Below are 7,774 nucleotides of genomic sequence, written 5' to 3'. Positions count from 1 at the left end.
GATTTGGCTCTTTGACCCAAAAAATCACTTCATCTTGATAAAGTCTATGTAACTGAGACATGAGATTAGTTTCTTGTAATAATAAAGTAGTATCTAAGGGTGCTGCCGGAGCCAAGGCTGAGATCCATCGTGCATCAGAGATCCATTTCGTGCGTCCGAGATCTAGTCGCGAAACTGCGCGTCTGTCGGGGATTCAGTTCCAGTCGCCGACGTGATGGTGGAGAGGAGTTTTTCGTAGGAGAGAGAGAGAGAGAGAGAGAGAGAGAGAGAGAGAGAGAGAGAGAGAGAGGGAGAGAGAGAGAGAGAGAGAGAGAGAGAGAATCTGTGGCGACCCGGAGACCGGATTACCACAGCGCCGCCTCTCCAAGGAACCCTACACCCGCGACACTTGGAGTAAGTGTTTTGGGCCTAGAATTCCTCAAAGAGACAAGGCCTTTAGGTTGGAAAATAAGAAATCTATAAGCCCGAAATTTTTGGGCTTGTATAGTGGGCTTAACTCGTAATCACAAGATTACGAACTAGGCGAGGAAGAGGAAAGGAAGGTGGTGTTGTGTTGAGTTTTAGAACCTATGTCAATTTTTAGTTCTTAGCCCAAGTTTGCATTAAGTTCATTGAATGGTAAGTTACGTGAGTCTTCTAGGTCTAGCCCACTAGGACCTAAACTCAAATAGAGGTTCTAACCCTAGGATTCCACTTTGGTGGTAAGCAATCACACACATCATCAACCATACATAACGTTACAAAAATTTAACGAAATCAAACAAGCCAAATAAAATAAACTTTAAACAAAACAAATTTTGGCCTCCAAAGATTATCCTCCGTACCCAAGCTTCGACAACAACAGCCTGCAAAACAAACTAAAGTAGGGGTTAGGCTCCTACATCCAGTCATTGCCCATGCCCGCCCCCATATCTAAGTTTAAAAACAAGAGTTATCGTTTTGAAAAAGAGAAGTAGATAAAAAACGGTTTGCGCTTCCACGTGATCGTCACCACGTAACTACAATCCCACGGCAATTGATCATCTTTCACACTTCCATCACAACCGTCCATCTAGCCAATCACTTTTCGGAATTCAATAATCACAAGGCTAGAGACAAAGGGGAGATTACAAGGGCATGGTGCACACTGCCCACCACCGGTGGCTCAAGGAGGAACTGACCTCTCCTTACATCCCCATCAATTACCAACACATCAATCCAATCCACGCAAACCATTTCAAGTTGTAAAAACAGATAATTTCCCAAACATGCAAGAGGCCTCATATAAAACATAGTATATGCAAGAAAAGCATAGATAGAGTTAAAGGCATCCCCTACCTGGAACTCGAGCTTTCTCTTGCAGCACTTGGCCTCAATGCAACCTTGTAGCAACCACCACTTCACAAGATCCTACCAAGATACCAAGCCTAGACCAAATAAGTGACATTAATCACTATAAACTAGGCTAGCTATTCACTCACAATACTCTCTGAAGAAAACCTTTCCTTTAACCTTATTACTAACTAATAACCAGACCATTAGGGCTCTAAGGGAGAGTTGGTTTTTCAGGAGAAAGTGGCAAAAACACCTTTAGAAGACAAGTTGTCAAAAGCTGGAAACAGAGTTTAAGTAGGAACTGTTAAGGGCCAAGGAAGAGTGTCCAAAATACTTGACGTGATCCTTGGAAAATTTTGGAAAGAAGATGGTTTAACAACCAACTCAGTAAGAATGAAATGGTTATAGAATTTTGAGTGAAGCCATGTGAAGAGTAAAGGTTTCAGAAGCTAATGTAAAACAATGTGCAGGTTTTCTCCAGAAATAACAGCTTCTGTCCACCTATTTCAAAATTACATAACTAATTCTAGAAAAATGATTTTGGGGTGATTCAAATTCTGGAATGTTCATATATGTGTTTACTATCTTTCTCCAGAAGGAACTGATCCCAAATTCTCAACGTTTCAGCTCAAGTTTTGAAAGGAATGCAGCTGGGTCAGATTATACTGGAAACTGAAAACTGCAGAAATTGGTTCTTTTGTGTAAAGTTCGTTTGGTACCCAAAATGGCTAGTTAAGTAGACTCTAAGACACCTATAGAAAGTATCTAAAGCTTCTAAAGGCTTAAAGTCTCAGTCACCCTTCAATACTATAAGGGGAAGGTCTTGTAGCTCACTAACATGATGTTTTGAAGACATGGTGTTTGGACAACAATAACATAAATAAACTCTATGATCAAGCATGATTTCAATGTTCAAAATAACCATGTTCTAGCACAAATCCAACACACTTAAGAGGCATGTCTAATGCTCCTAATGATCTATAGCTTAGGTTACTTTCTAATACTATATGGGCAGGTGTTGTAGCTTGATGACATAATGCAGTGAAACATGATATTTGGACAGCTACAAACAACAAATAACCTTTGAACCAAATACGCTTCTAATACTCAAGGTGTAGCCATGAAGAATCCCTAGACATTAGAATGGATGACAAATCAAAATTAAGGCAGCAAGATACCAACAACAGCAGTGACAAGTTCATAATCTTCAAGGATTCGTAATAACAACCAAAAATATATAGAGTTTTATGGAAAATATGATACTCACCAAAGACTAATAAAAAAGGTGAGTTTCTCTTGAGAATTTCAACAGGAAAGAGAGCTGAGGGAGCTGATTGGATCGAGTCCAGCCGCAGGCCAAGAAGTTCGCTCAATCTCGAACATGCAAAGTGCAACAGAAACTTCTCAATATGTGGAATAGTTGTTTTGAACGTATGGAGCCTAAAAATTGAAGAAAGAAAAGGGAACTTGATGCTTCCAGAATCTTACCAAGTGTTTGTATCAGTCTCAAGTAAGATGTGAGGGATTCGGGTAGAGCAAGAGAGGAAATTCAAGCAGAAATCCGGAACAGGCTAGTTTCAAAACAGCTTCCGCTTCGAGGGGTGTACAGGACTCAAATCGACTCCAATGGAGCTGAAATTTTGAGTTTAGATAGAGGAGACATAGACGAACAACTTTGGTGAATAAAGTTTTTTGATCGGAGGTCCCTAATCAGGAGTTTCGAGGCACGCAAACATACTGATGTGTCCAGGGACGAGAGGAAAGGTGAGAAGAGAAGGGTGAATGACGATTTATGGCCTGGGTTCTCCCTTTTGAAGGTCTGAGATGATGTTCTTGGAGGAGTTGCCATATGCATGCTGGCAACGTGGAAGGGTGGAGCTGAACGAGGTTCCTTTCTCTCAGCCCAATTCTGACGTGAACAAGAAAAGAGGAAAAGCTCTTTGCGTGTGAAAGAGAAGGCTCAGCTTGGGCAGATAAATTTGGGTAAAAACAAGAAGTGGTAAAAACCAAAGTGATGGGGAAAAATAAAAGTAAAATAAGTAAATGCAAGGAAACTCAAATTAAGGTGTTGGCAAGACCAAATAAGGATTGGGCCTCACCAAGCTTGTATTTGGATAGAAAAATGGCAAAGTAGATTTTGTCGGAATTTCGCTCGAGTTTGAAAAACATAAGGAGCAAATAAATAGTATTTTTTTTTTTATAAAGTCGGAGGGATGGTTGACGAGCAAGTGTCGGGAAAAGGAATTCAACTAATGGTTAAGAAATAAAGTAAAAGGAGATATCGTAAACGCACGCACAAGTATATTTCAAAATTATGCAAAGATGTTATTATGAGCTACAAGAACCTTATTAGATCAAGAGAGATGTTCGGGTCAAATGTCAACTAACTTATTGGGCTAGGTTCACTAGCATATCCGTCTGTTGGGTATCCAAAGTAAATTTTGGACTCTAACCTTATGCTATTCTTGGACCCAAGGCCCAAGCCCAAACTATTTCCAAAACTCTTTGACCAAACAAAGGTCACGAAAAATTATTTCGTCAAAAAGTGATGTTCGAAATTTCACGGGGTCTACAGAATCGGAGATCTGGTTCCAGTCCACGTCGTGTATCAGAGATCCAGATCGTGCGTCGGAGATCCAGTCGCAAAACGGCGTCGTACGTCATGCGTCAGAGATTTAGTTCCGGCAATCTCATGAGGTTTGCAATGACATCAATTTGGTTTGTGAGGGATAGTCGCGCCATGCCTCCAGGTCGTCGCCGACGTCCTCTGAGGTCTGCAACAACATCTTGATTTTAGAGAGAGAGAGAGAGAGAGAGATGAGAGATGAGAATTGAAAACGTATCAGTTCTATCGAAAAAGAGAGAGAGAGAGAGAGAGAGAGAGAGAAGGTTGAGGGCAAAATAGGTATAGCATAAAAAGAAGCTGATGTTTTTATGGTCTAAAGTAGCCTTATGTGTACAAAAAGATTTAGGTGGCTTTATCACTAATTAAAGTTTTAAAATGACACTCATATGTAATTTTCTATTTTTAGAACCTGCTTGAAAATCACCAATAATAATCTAGGCCATATCAGGGTTAGGGCAAAGAGTTAAAATGTTATTCCAAAGACAAGCTTGTTTAGGTTTTTGAGGATACATATAAAGAAAAGTAAGCAACCAAGAAACATCAGTACCAAGATTAGAACAAAGACAATGAATAAAACGCGGATGCGAGTCAGGAACAGAAATATTAAATATGCTTCCATTCCAATGTAGTATCAAGCCACCTTATTGAACTTCTGTTGGAACACAATAGAAATTATAAAAAGGAAGCTTATTTATGATAGGAGCATTTTAATGCGACGTTTTAACTTCATTTCCTACATTTTTCTGCGCCATTTCCTTGAAAAATCCCTGTTTAAGAAAGTTTCCATTCTTTGATTGGGAAAGTTCCTTATTGTAGAAAGTTTCCATTTTTGTCTTCATTTTTCATTTCTCATTTTTCATTTCTCATTTCTCATTTCTCATTTCTCATTTTTCATTTCTCATTTCTGGAAAGTTTCTATTTTTCATTTTTTAGTAAGTTTCTATTTTCATTTTTAGAAAGTTTCTATTTTTCATATTAGTTTCTATTTTCAGGACCTCCGAGCTAAAAAGTGGAAATGAACGCACGAATGGAAAGAGGAGCTTGCGAACATCAAGACGAACGAACATGAGAGAAAATGGCCCACACATTTGAGCAGAAATGAAGAAACAAGCTTTCCTAGTCCAACCAGGAAATCCTACAAAATGGAGGAAGGCTTCCCTAGCAAGTTTCCAACGCAACCATGAAAAAGAAATGGAAAAATAATGTGTTTTGCGTTGGAAAATGAGAAGGCTTGAAGATGAAGCAACGAGACCCAAGAACTCTTTGGATTTTCGGCAAATTGGATAAAGGCCCATCAAAGCCCATGACATTAGGGTTTGTGACGCAAACCCTAACCCTTAAGGTTGTTGTTGCCGTGAATTTGCAAGAGAGAAACAAGGAGGTGGCGTCCAAGAAAATCAGAAATTAAAAGGAGATTTTCTAGGGTTATTTTTATGGAAATAAATCAAGAGATAAAACCCTAGAAAACCTAGCCGTCCAAGCCAAGAGGAAAACAAGGGGATGCCGTGCAAACCCTAAGGAATTCGGCCAAAGATAATGAAGAGAGAAACTAGGATTTTGCCGTGAGGAAAAATCAGAAAAACAAAGAGATTTCGTGGAGATTTCTTAGGGAGCTTTTAAAGGAAAGAGAATATGTGTTGAACACAAAAAGCTCTCAAAGGAGTCTAGGTTCGTCCCCCTTTATTCTCTAAATATATTGTTGCCGAAATTGGTGAAGGAAATCAGAAAATATCTCTATATATTTCGGCAAGATTATTTAGGGAATTTATATTGGAATTTTGTGATTGGTTGCACCACCTCATAGGGCTTATGTGGCAAGAAGTCATTGGAGAAAATTATGTGGAGGAAGCAAGAGATTGCCGTGAGCTTTTCTAGGGTTGTGGACGGATTGAAGACCTAGAAGCCGTCCCCTATATATTCCTCTCTTCTCTCAACGTCAAGGGTTCCAAGTTCCACACTTTTGCGTTTACACTTTGAGAAAATAATTCAGAAATCTTTATAGCCTAGCCGTGCTCTTCTCCATCCTCTAGGGCAACCACAAAGTGCAAGCAAGGCCAAGGAAGAAGAAGACAAGCCGTGCACACCATCCACCCTCCACCTTGAAGATTGCTTTCGAAATTCAAGAGACCACATCATCACTTCATTCATCTCATCTTCATCACGGTGTAATCCGATTCTCCTTGTAACTTTGCTTTGTATTTTCGTTGGTTTGCCTTAGTTGACACATATGTATGAACAAGTATTGTTTTCTGAAATTTTATGATTAATTGTTAATTTTCAGATTCATATATTGCGATTTATGGTTGCTTTTGTGTGAGTGTTTGATTAAATTTGCATGATAGAAATCTTTTGTATGATAATCTTGAATGGTTCGAAACATTTAGGGTTTTTATGTGATTGTTGCTACGAATTTGAGAACATGAATCAACTTTTTGGTTTTGTGTTCTTGAATCAATAAGTAGTAAAGGTTTTGTACAAAAACCGAATTTAATCAAAGAAGATTGCAATTAGGTGGACTTTTTCATACTAAGTTGCACATTTGAGTTGATAGCCTTTCTAGATGCTTAATGCGTTAAACATGTATGATTGACTAGCTTTCTAGGGCTTGAATGCATGTTTGATAGGATTAGTTTATGTGCTTTCACGTAGATTAATTAGCATTGAAAGTAAAATATGGGAAATTGTTTGCTTTTGAACGTTTCACATGATCAACTCCTCTTGCATGACTATGATGAACAATGATGAACTTGAATTAATTTTAATCATGAGTTTCGACTTTGATCTTTGTTCTCACATCCCATTTGTATTTTTATGTTTTTGCATTTTAATTACTTAGGTAACTTAGATTTTATTTTCGAAAATTAAAACCAAAAACCAAAATCCCCCCTAATTTCGTAAATATGTTTATATTTTGTTTTATTTTTGTAAATATTATACTTCGTTTTAATTTTAATTGTTTAAATGTTTGACAATGACAGGTGTACCCTCAATCCCCGGAATAGAACGATCCCTACTTACTTTATACTACTAATGACATTTCAGGGTTAAATTATATGCTTGCTTTGAGCGTATCAATTTTTGGCGCCGTTGCCGGGGATTGAAAAATCATTTGTCATATTGTGAATATTTGTTTTGTTTATATGTGTGTTCGAAAAAAAAAAAAAAAAAAAAAAAAAAAAAAAAAAAAAAACATTTACTTGTTAATTATTTTGTAATTGTCGAAAATTAGTAGATTAATTACTTAGGTTGTTATTTTTATTGTTGAATACGAATTTTAATTGTAAGTTGTAAATTAAAGAAGGAATAGGTGAAGTCGTGTTTATTAATATTGGCCTAAACCCCTTATTGGTACCTAGTTCAGGTCCCTTAAGGTTGAGGGCGGCCTTTATTAACATTCATTGAACTGTCTTCACACTTAGGACCTTTTTCATCCAAGTAAGTATAGCCTATGTGGGGTGGTGTCTAGGAAAGGGGACAACGTTCATAACGGGTTCTTGGATTCAGAAGTGCATGCAAATGGGCGTAAACCACAATGTGGGAGTAGCCTATGCCAAAATGGATCCTACCTCTTGTGTTCGCCCTCCCCTACCTGGCCATTTCAGTAAGGTTGCCCAAAGGATGTAGGAGGGACTTTGTGTCTAGACGACTATACTTGGGCCGCACGTCCTCTTGATTTACCGCTTGGAATTTAATTCGAAATCAATGGTATTTATAACAAAAGAAAATGTTGTGATTCACTAAGGTATATTGGATTAAACATAGTCTTGAAACGGGTAGCTGTTTCAGTCCCATTGCACATCGAGACTCCCTGTTCCCGTACCTAAGTGTTGTAAA

At 38.2% G+C, this 7,774-nt stretch overlaps 1 long non-coding RNA gene across 1 annotated transcript; it reads right to left on the bottom strand.

Annotated features, from left to right (window-relative positions):
• Positions 1 to 707: 707 nt before the first annotated feature.
• LOC121053119 lies at positions 708 to 3,292 on the bottom strand. The gene is made up of 3 exons (XR_005810828.1): positions 2,803 to 3,292; positions 2,582 to 2,688; positions 708 to 857 (listed from the first exon to the last, which is right to left on the bottom strand). It is a non-coding gene; the product is annotated as an uncharacterized LOC121053119 (long non-coding RNA).
• Positions 3,293 to 7,774: the final 4,482 nt, after the last annotated feature.

Source organism: Rosa chinensis, chromosome 5 (genome assembly GCF_002994745.2).
Source record: "Rosa chinensis cultivar Old Blush chromosome 5, RchiOBHm-V2, whole genome shotgun sequence".
In the NCBI taxonomy this organism is placed as follows: Eukaryota; Viridiplantae; Streptophyta; class Magnoliopsida; order Rosales; family Rosaceae; genus Rosa; species Rosa chinensis.
The sequence above is the reverse complement of the archived record's forward strand: the minus strand, read 5'-3'. Positions and strand labels throughout refer to the sequence as shown.